The sequence below is a fragment of the Aegilops tauschii genome, chromosome 2, assembly GCF_002575655.3.
Source record: "Aegilops tauschii subsp. strangulata cultivar AL8/78 chromosome 2, Aet v6.0, whole genome shotgun sequence".
Taxonomy (NCBI): Eukaryota; Viridiplantae; Streptophyta; class Magnoliopsida; order Poales; family Poaceae; genus Aegilops; species Aegilops tauschii.
The window spans coordinates 593,030,035-593,041,372 of record NC_053036.3 but is presented as its reverse complement, the minus strand read 5'-3'; the positions used below and the strand labels follow the sequence as shown (position 1 = coordinate 593,041,372).

At 45.4% G+C, this 11,338-nt stretch overlaps 1 pseudogene; it reads left to right on the top strand.

The window, feature by feature from the left end:
* The first annotated feature begins 2,903 nt into the window (after positions 1 to 2,903).
* Positions 2,904 to 3,494, top strand: LOC109750025 (uncharacterized; annotated as a pseudogene).
* The last annotated feature ends 7,844 nt before the right edge of the window (positions 3,495 to 11,338 follow it).

Here is an 11,338-nt window from a genome sequence, read left to right as displayed (position 1 = left end):
CTGGAGAGCGGAGCTGGCATCATAAGCAGCTTGGCTGGCTTCCCGCACCATCTTCATTTTCTCCATCATAATGCCCGCCTGGCGTATAGCCTCTTTTGCAGCACCCACCTGGTCCTCTGGGACGTAATGTGCAGCAAAAAGTGATGGTGGATCGGCGGGAGCCTGTGCGGCTGACGTTGAAGGCTGAGCACTCGACAGCGGTATAGCGAAGGAGACAGAAGTCCGATTGGCATCGCCGGCGTCCTGAATTACCGGTTCCGCCACCGGCGTCGACTGAGGCGTCTTGCCAGCGGACGTTTTCTTGTTTCTTCTCCCCAAGGGCCTCTGTGGCTCGTCCTCGTCGTCGTCGGGGAGGTCAATGACGTTGAGAGGAGCTGTAAAAGATCAGTCGTCGAAATTTCATCCCCAATTGATTATATCGCAGTTCAATCGACAAAGCTAAGACAAGATCACAAAGATTATACCTGGGTTGGAGGTGACCGCATCTTCCATGTCCTCATCCTCGTTTTTATAAGCAGAGGTCCCAGAGGTAGCGGCACTGCTAGTTTCAAGATTCATTCGGTCAAATCAAGAAAAAATGGACAGCACAAAACTTCGGGTAAAATGAAGACAGGACACTCACGTAGAGGCAACAGGGATGTCAATTTTGATTCTGGGCAGCGCTTTCCAGGTCTTCTGCACTACAACCTTGGACTGCTTCGAGGCCTTTTCAGTCGGCGCCGGAGACGACGTCCGAGGACGCTTTGACGACTGCCCGGTCTGAACGGTCGCCTTGTCGCGGGCGCTTGCCGGATCGTGGGTGAGCTTGGACCGCCTTTCCCTGCGGGGAGGTGAGTCGACCTCTTCTTCGTCACTCGGGTCGTCGCTCTCCTCATCCCCTTCGCCGTCAGAATGCCACTCGCCACTTTCACCTCCGCTTGCCTCCCCTTCCGGGTCCTGCTCCCGCTCTCCGTTGGGCATCGAATACATCTCAGTAAGGGCCTGGAAGAAAACAAGCAAGACAAAATCAGTCAGTGGACCATAGACAATTGCATGATAAATCAAGATAACACTCGGGAATTCGGAGTTGGACCTTGTCTGGTTTATAGGATTGGTCGAGTGGAGGGATTCTCCTGGCCCCCCTGGGGTTATCTTTGTTGCCAGTGATACCCCTCAACCACTTCTCCACCGTGTCCTCGTCGACTTCTTCTGGATGTATCCGAGTGGAATCTTCAATGCCCGAATACATCCACATCGGATGGTCACGAGCCTGAAGTGGCTGAATACGTCGTCTGAGGAAGACTTCCAGCAGATCCATGCCGGTCACGCCCTCACGGATGAGGTATACTACTCGCTCGACCAGCACCTTCACCTCCGCTTTCTCCCCCGGGGTCACTTTCAAGGCGTAGGGCTTCTCCACGCGAGCCATGGAAAAGGGGGGAAGTCCAATCGACTGTCCTGGAGTCGGCTGGTCTTTGCAGTAAAACCAGGTCGACTGCCACCCTCGGACTGACTCGGGAAGAATTATGGCTGGGAAAGAGCTCTTACCCCTCATTTGAATTCCAAGACCCCCACACATCTGAATGACTTTTGTCTTCTCATCACTCGGATTGGCCTTTTTGACCGACTGGGAACGACACGTGAAAATGTGCTTGAAGAGGCCCCAGTGTGGTCGACAACCCAAGAAGTTTTCGCACAGAGACACGAAAGCAGCAAGGTACACGATGGTGTTGGGGGGAAAGTGATGAAGTTGTGCCCCAAAGAAGTTCAAGAAAGCTCGGAAAAAGGGTGCGGAGGCAAAGAAAACCTGCGGTCAATGTGAGTGGCGAGGAGGACGCACTCACCCTCCTGCGGTCGAGGCTCAGTCTCATTCCCCGGGAGCCGCGCGGATCCGTGGGGAATCAGTCCCTCCTCCGCCAGATTGTCGATGTCGTCCTGGCGGATCGTCGACCGGATCCAGTCGCCCTGGATCCAGCCGCGCGGCAGACCCGGAGCGGTAGCACGCGCGCAAAAAACACTGATTTTTCAGCGCGGCGCTTATATAGCGCGGCTGTTGGAGATGCTTTTAGAGGATCTCCAATAGCGGCGCCAAAAGACGCGCGCGGGGGGTAACTGGCACTTTAGCGCGAGCGGGACGTTTTCACGCACTCCAGCGGAGGCGGGAAACGATTGCGCGCGCGCAGGAGAAAGCGGGCGGTCGCGCACTAGATTTATCGCACCGCTTTCGGCACGCCTATATATTGCGGCGCTCGCCACGCGGCCTCCCATCCCTATCCGTGATGAAGCTATGTACCTAGGGTAGGGTCATAGGCCCGACCTAGATACCCTTCCCAAGGTCATCACCCTAAAACCAGAAGCATTCGAAGAAGAGTCACCATCCACTCGACCACGAAGCATTCCACTCAAAAGACTCGAAGTCACTCGACCGTGGAGACAGTCACTCGACCGCCAGAAGTTCTAAAGCCACTCCACACTGCAACTGTCGGACATTACACCATAGCTTTAATGATCATTATGACTCTTTATTACTAGCGTTACCAGTAACGCCCCCCTCTTGATGTACCTTAAACCTTTGTAACGTGGGCTGGCTGGGGTCCTGGCGCACTCTATATAAGCCACCCCCCTCCACATGAACAAGGGTTCGCACCCCTGTAAACACACATACGCATAATTCAGTCGACCGCCTCCGGGCTCCGAGACGTAGGGCTGTTACTTCTTCTGAGAAGGGCCCGAACTCGGAAAACTCGTGTGTACAACTTCGCCATAGCTAGGATCTTGCCTCTCCATACTACCCCCCCCCCCCCTATTCTACTGTCGGTCTTAGTACCACGACAATCCGCACTGCCACGCGCGCTCTCGCCGCTTCCCCGCCGCTTCCTCTGCCGCTTCGTCGTCGCTTCCCGCCCCGCCACCACTGTGCCACCATGCCGCCGCGCCGCCGGGGATTTCCGGGCTACCGCGGCGTCCGCGAGCGCCCCTCCGGCGGCTACTACGCTGAGATCCGGTCCGGCGATGTCCGGCTCGGCCTCGGCATGTTCGAGACCCCGCACGAGGCCGCCCGCGCGTACGACGCGGCGGCGTGGCGCCTAGAAAGGCCTCGCGCGCAGATGAACTTCCATGACGTATACACGCGCGAGCAGGCGCAGGCCGTCGCCCCTCCGGCTCGTCTTATAACAGACCTGTACCGTGAGGAACACCGTCGGTGGCAGCGCCGCCTCCTCATCGCCGAGGAGGACGAGCGAGCCATGGCGGAGTGGCGCCGGCGCCACCCGGAGGACGTCGCCAACGAGCATGCCTTCTGGGCGGAAAGGACGGCAAGGCGCCGCGCGAAGCGGGCGAACAGGCGTCGGCGGAAGGTGCTGGCCATATTGTAGTGCGATCTCGTTAACGCCGGTGGGAAGTCCTTCTTCTCGTCAGACGATGATCGTTGGGATGACGTGTGGCTCTCTACCTCGGACAACACCAGCGAGGGTGATAATAAGGACGAATCAGAGTATGTTCTAGTTGCACTGTAGTTTTTTATGTAGTTGCACCGTAGTTCTTTTTATCTATCTATGCAATGACCTATGTAAAATATCTATGCATTGTTTTTATCTATGAACTATGTATCGTCTTATGTATGTAAAATATCGGTGCACCGTAGTCCAGAGTGTTTGTGCGAGAGCGCGCGCTCTGCATTTTAGCGCGCCTGCTGGAGCAACGCGCGCGCGCTAAATTAACGCGGCCGCTGGAGCTAGCGCTCCCCGCCGCGCCTGTTGAAGCAACGCACGCGCGCTAAATTTACCGCGGCGCCGCGCCAAAGCAGGCGACCGGCGCGCTGCGAACTGATTTTTAACGCGCCGCGCGTTGGGCTGCTGTTGGAGATGCTGTTAGAAGACACACCTCAAGTTTCAGCTGATATTTCTAACTCTAGCTATAGCTTACTACGGCAAATTGAGTCAATGAAGAGACAAGAGCCGGGACTGGCTTTTTTTCTTCTTCTGCTGGAACAAGTCTACAACTACTTACTGGCACGTACTGTGCAGCGACCGACTGTCGATGCATGCTACACACTGAAAAATTAATAAAGTACTACGCCTCTATATAAAAGTCACAGGTCCTTGTCAGATCCAAAACGCGCGTCATTCGCCGCCGCGCGCTGCAGAAACGATGCTCCAAGATTGCATGAACATGTCAGTATCAGAATAACAGCGCCATACATACATATACGGATCCGTCAGTGACCGCGACCCAGCGTGCAGCTCGTCGCGGCCCGACCCCGACCGGCCGCTGACTCCACGATTCGTGCAGGATGCGAAGCTCTCGATACGGATACGACGCCGGTCGAGAGCCCGGCGCGGCGCGATCGAGGGTTCGAGACTGTTGAGATTTATCTAACCCGTGTAATTAGAGATAATCTACGCTTGTAACCGACGGACGCTTCTGTTCGACGCGTCCTTCCGAAACGTCACGCCTGTGTGACGCGCCCCCTCAGGGTAATCCATCGATCAATGAAGGAAACTGATTCTTTCTCTATCACTTGTCGAATTTCCTTCTATCTCCATTTAACAGAGACGATGCGCGCCGCGGCGTGCCATGCCCCCACCCATCCCATGTGCGTGCCGCCGAGGGAGTGGGCGCGGGGGCTCCTCACATGCTTATCTTAATCTCTCCGTCTCGAAGCGCCGCAAGGAAGGAAAGAAAAGTGTGGGCGGCGGCGGCCGAGCACCACGGCAGATCCCCGCTGCCTGGTCCGTTCCGGCGGTTAACGTGGCCGGTTTGGTGGCACGGCGGCTGCTGGGCTGGGGCTGGGGCCGGGCGCATTCACCGCGCGCGCGGTCCAGCCGATCCATGCATCACGGATTCATGTGCGCGACGCAGAGAGTGTGGCGAGTTCGCTCCTACTACTCCCTGCGTTTCAAATTACTCGTCGCATACATCCATTTCTACGGCGAGTAATTTGGAACGGAGGGAGGAGGTGTGTATGGGCACTGGTCTCCTGGTCGGCTAGTTGGTCCTGCCCTGCGCGCCGAAATTAGCCTGGTCCAGCGCGCACGTACCTACGTTGCCACTTGCCAGGACTGTACCGGCATGCATCGTTTCTGGAGAGTGCCATTAGCCGCCGGCCTGCCGGTGCATGCATCGGGCGAGTTGTTGGCATACACGACGATCCGGCGATGGGCCTGCATGCATGCAGCCCTTCAACTGCACTCTCTAGTTAAGCTGATAAGATCAGAGAGAGCTTTGGCTTGGCTGTCACGTCCACATCTCCGTCGGGCGTTACCACCAGACTCGCTGTTGGTGGAACAAGCTGACAGGCCTACGGACAAAACTCGTCTCGTTCCATCGCCAGCACAAGACGTACGGGAGCGCTCTGCATTCTCCTTAAAAATTTCAGACAAGTGACTAGATACGGAGCAAAATGAGTGAATCTATACTCTAAAATATGTCTGTATACATCTGTATGTGGTAGTCTATTTAAAATCTCTAGAAAAGACAAATATTTAGAAACAGAGGGAGTAGAAATTAATTAGACCATGTACGTTGTACGAGGCTTCGGTACTCGTTGTATGTACGTGCTCCGTGCCAATCTTCCCCCAAATCCCGATACGAGCAGCTGCGCAGGTTGGTACGCGCGCCGATAAACAACGTTGGTTCACGGGTGGTAGCATGGGCGCGATCCAAGCACAGCAAGAAGACGAGCAGCGTCGTCGCAAGTTGCGGCGAGCTCCCCTGGTTTTCAGCGTGGTTTGTTGTCTTCGTCAGAGAGGATCGATCTGTGAAAACGACCACCCCCTGAAGCGAAGAGGCAAACGAGTGGTACTTTGGCCACGACGACTGGCCCTGTTACCTTCGAAGTGTACCAGTAGCATGAACTTAATTAGTGTCTGATGTAAACAAATGGCATGGGGTTAGTAGTAATAAACTACTAACTCTAAAGTTCCAGCTCTGTTCCATTTTGTCCGGTGAAAGCTTTAAGGGAGACACAAAGGAAAGGAAAAGAAACTCCCTGGACTTCACCTTTCCGGCTGGTCCAGTGGCGGAGACGCGGGGGGGGGGGGGGGGGGGGGGGGGGGGGCAGGCCCCCCCTAACGATCGAGCGATGCTACGTAATTAGCGATGCGAACGCAAGTATTCCCCAGATTTATAGGTACTCGGCCCCCCTATCTCAACGTTAATTTAGAAAAAAGGGAAAAGGCCCATGTGAAGCCCACAAGCGGCCAGGTTGCACGACCGACTCTCTACTCTCCAGGCCTGATGTTGCGTTCTCTGTACCTGGATTAGCACGCGGAAATTAGCCGCTGCTATTGTGTGCCCTCGCCTGCCCGACCGCCTCTGCTCGCTCTCCCTGCCTTGCTGCTGCCGATCCAATTCACAGGGCGACGACGCGACTCAGGGGGTGTTTGGTTTAGAAGTCCTAGGACTTTTTCTAGTCCCAGGGACTAATCAAAAAAGACTCTCTCGTAGAGTCTTTTTCTAGTCCCTGTAGAAAAAGTCCCTCCCGTTTGGTTCCTAGGGACTTTTTAGGGACTTTTTCTAGTCTCTGGGACTAAAAAGTCCCTGAACCAAACACCCCCTCAGCCTTCTTCGCTTGTCAAATCTTCCGGATCCAACCAACGGGAACACAGCCAAGAACCCAAGGTTTAAGTGATTGTTTAACACATCAGTACATCACACCATGCATCTCCTAATCCCCATCGTCATCTTGTATCGTTGTTGAATTTATACATCAGATTTTGTTGTTTACTTGTTTTGATTGAGTGATTTGTGATGCTATGATTCTATGAAGAATTTCTATTTTGTACGTGCCCCAAAAATTATTTTGATCGTTATGCAAATACTCCGTCTGTAAAAAAATATAAGAGTGATTTGATCACTACTTTAGTGATCTAACCGCTCTTATATTTCATTACAGAGGGAGTATCTTGTATGTGTTCTTATTTGTGATGCTAATTGTGAGATTGCAATTCAACAGCTATGAAGAGAAAAGCGCCGCCAAGCACCGTTAAGATTAATTCATTTTTAAGCCGGTGGCTACAAGTTCTCAACGTACCTAGTGAAATTGTTAATGGGGCCGATGTGCAGGTTACAAATCCTGGTGCAACTGACACACATGATCAGGATATGTTGGACATGGTAAATGTTGTACAACAAGCAAAAACATGTCAAATTGGGAGCTGCCACCGGACAAGCAAGAAGAAACTCGCCATTTTTATATATTTGAGGGACCATATCAGCTGGGAAGTGCTCCCAAACACACTAAATATCAATCATCTTTTAAGCGCCAAACCGGATATTTACTTCGGTATTGCATGACCATATACATTGAAAAACATTAGCAGGTAAGTTCTCTTCCAGTGAAATTATTAATATTTTGTCATCTTGATAGCAATTGTAGAGGTAATTTAAACTCATACAATTGTATCCATGTTTTGTAGTGTGTAGCGCATATTACATATGAAAATTATGAAAAGTTCATTGATAGGAAAAGAATATTTAGCACACAGTATACCAAACAAAACTTTTTTTTCTTGTATATATAAGATAAGAGGGGTTTTTTGTTCTAAGAATATTGTACCGAGTAATTCGACACATAAAAGTACATTCAAAGAAGAATCAAAATTATTAAATAATTGGAATTCTTTTTTGATAAGTCAATTCATATTATTCCAAAATGTTATTATTTGTTTGTTGCCCAGAAAAACCCTTTGGTTTTGGATGCTCATTACCGCTCGAAAATGATCTTGATTTTACTAAAGAATAAGATTGTACTATGGAAAAATAAGTCTTTTTCTTCCAAATATTTTTACGAATACGCTTTTTTGACATTGTAGTATGTTTTTTTGGAACTGCCATTCAAAAAGGAAATTACTTTTTTCTAGTTGTATGTGAAAGACATCTATTGCTGCAAATCAATCCTTCTTTCTTCTTTTTATTAGTATTTATACTTAGATACTGAAAGATACTTAAATTTGGAATTATTTTTTACTTCATTTTGTCTAATGCGGATAAGACAACAAGAATTTTTTAACATTTTTTCTTTATATATTTTATACTTGTTTTTTAATAATATAGAATATATAGAAAGGTTTCTCATTTAAATCTATTTATATCTATTTATATATCAAGTATACTCCATATATAGATATATGGTATGGAAGCCTATCCCCCATATAAGATAAGACGGGGGGATAAAAAGAAGGGAAAATGAAAATAGTTAATTAAGTTCAGAATGGTATTCCATAAAGGAAAGGAATTCCAATCAAAACAAAAAATACTGAGTCTCTTAAACAAGACATTCTAAAACTTAGGTAATTTATAGTCATTAGGATTTTAGTTCTATATGAAGTAAGGACTATTCGATAATTTCTTATAAACATAGGTTTTCATTGGAATTCACTCAATCAGTTAATTATGGAACAAGAGAGCTGTTTCATCTTTGTTTTAAAGAAATATAAAAATGAATTATGAATAGAAAGTAAAATGATTCCACTTTTTTTTTACAAATATCTTTATTTAGTTAATAAAATAACTAGGTAACGAAGTTATTTTATTAACTTTTTTAATTTAACCAACTAAACCCATTCTTAATTTTTAATTATTTCAATGAGATAAATTTTGGAAAAATTAAGAATTTCAGTATTTTTTCTTATTCTTTTTATTTATTCTTTCAGAAAGAGATAAGAATTGGTTTGGTGAATCGGAAACAATTTTATAGAAAAATTGAAGTAAAAATTGCAATTTCTTTTCTTATGGAACATACATATCAATATGCATGGGTAATCCCTCTTCTCCCACTTCCAGTTATTATGTCAATGGGATTTGGCCTTATTCTTATTCCTACAGCAACAAAAAATCTTCGTCGCATATGGGCTTTTCCTAGTGTTTTACTCTTAAGTATAGCTATGGTATTCTCAGTTCAACTGTCTATTCAACAAATAAATGGAAGTTCGATCTATCAATATCTATGGTCTTGGACCGTCAATAATGATTTTTCTTTAGAATTTGGATACTTGATTGACCCACTTACTTCTATTATGTTAATACTAATTACTACTGTAGGAATCCTGGTTCTTATTTATAGTGATGGTTATATGTCTCACGATGAAGGATATTTGAGATTTTTTGTTTATATAAGTTTTTTCAATACTTCCATGTTGGGATTGGTTACTAGCTCCAATTTGATACAAAATTTTTTTTTGGGAACTCGTGGGAATGTGTTCTTATTTATTGATAGGCTTTTGGTTTACACGACCAATCGCAGCGAGTGCTTGTCAAAAAGCTTTTGTAACTAATCGTGTAGGGGATTTTGGTCTATTATTAGGAATTTTAGGTTTTTTTTGGATAACAGGTAGTTTAGAGTTTAGGGATTTGTACAAAATAGCTAATAACTGGATTCCTAATAATGGAATTAACTCTTTACTTACTACTTTGTGTGCTTTTTTATTATTCCTTGGTGCAGTTGCGAAATCCGCACAATTCCCTCTTCACGTATGGTTACCCGATGCTATGGAAGGGCCCACTCCTATTTCGGCTCTTATACACGCAGCAACTATGGTTGCTGCGGGAATTTTTCTTCTAGCTCGACTTCTTCCTCTTTTCATATCTTTACCTTTGATAATGAGTTTTATTTCTTTAGTAGGTACAATAACACTATTCTTAGGAGCTACTTTAGCTCTTGCTCAGAGAGATATTAAAAGAAGCTTAGCCTATTCTACAATGTATCAATTGGGTTATATGATGTTAGCTCTAGGTATAGGTTCTTATCAAGCTGCTTTATTCCATTTGATCACTCATGCTTATTCAAAAGCTTTATTGTTCTTGGGATCCGGATCCGTTATTCATTCAATGGAACCTCTTGTTGGATATTGACCAGATAAAAGTCAAAATATGGTTCTTATGGGCGGTTTAAGAAAATACATTCCAATCACAAGAACTACTTTTTTATGGGGTACACTTTCTCTTTGTGGTATTCCACCTCTTGCTTGCTTCTGGTCCAAAGATGAAATCCTTAGTAATAGTTGGTTGTATTCGCCCTTTTTTGGAATAATAGCCTCCTTTACTGCAGGATTAACTGCCTTTTATATGTTTCGGATATATTTACTTACATTTGATGGGTATTTGCGTGTTCATTTTCAAAATTACAGTAGCACTAAAGAGAGTTCCTTGTATTCAATATCCTTATGGGGAAAAAGGATACCCAAAGGAGTGAATAGGGATTTCGTTTTATCAACAACGAAGAGTGGAGTTTCTTTTTTTTCACAAAATATACCAAAAATTCAAGGTAATACAAGAAATAGGATAGGATCCTTTACTACGTCTTTTGGGGCTAAAAACACTTTTGCCTATCCGCATGAAACGGGAAATACTATGTTATTTCCTCTTCTTATATTACTACTTTTCACTTTGTTCATTGGATTCATAGGAATCTCTTTTGATAATGGAGGAATTGGTAATGGAATAGCAGAGTTAACCATATTATCAAAGTGGTTAACTCCCTCAACAAACTTTACCCAGGAAAGTTCTAATTCTTTTGTAAATTCATATGAATTTATTACTAATGCAATTTCTTCTATAAGTCTAGCTATCTTTGGTTTATTCATAGCATATATCTTCTATGGATCCGCTTATTCTTTTTTTCAGAATTTGGATCTAATAAACTCTTTTTACAAAGGAAATCCTAAAAAAGAATTTTTAGATCAAGTAAAAAAAATATATACAGTTGGTCATATAATCGTGGTTATATAGATAATTTCTATACTAGGGTCTTTACCCTCGGTATAAGAGGGTTAACCGAACTCACGGAGTTTTCTGATAAGGGTGTTATTGATGGAATTACCAATGGAGTGGGTCTTGCTAGTTTTTGTATAGGAGAGGAAATTAAATATGTAGGGGGAGGTCGAATCTCGTCTTATTTATTCTTTTTTTTATGTTATGTATCTGTGTTTTTATTCTTTTTTCTTTCTTAAGTTAAGGAATTTACAACAAGTCTCTTGCAAAAATAACTATCCTATCCCTTTCTACAATCTCTCTATATCCTTGTTACATAAGGTAAGTATTGTATAATAGTTCAGTTTTCCGCGATTTTTTCCATTCCTCTGTGTAAATAGCCTAATATGGGTTCACAATCAATAACATCCTCACCATCGAGAGTAACGATCAGTCGAAGAACACCATGCATTGATGGGTGTTGAGGGCCCATATTGACTATCATGAGATCTTTTCTTGTAAGCGGTAGACTCATATCCTTTCTTCCTTAATTCATTATTCCATGAAAATGGATTATTCCATGAATTCCTCAAAGCGAGGCTCATCAAAATGAAAAATCTAAGACTACTATAAGACTACTAAAAAAATAATAAAACAAGAAAAAAAATTG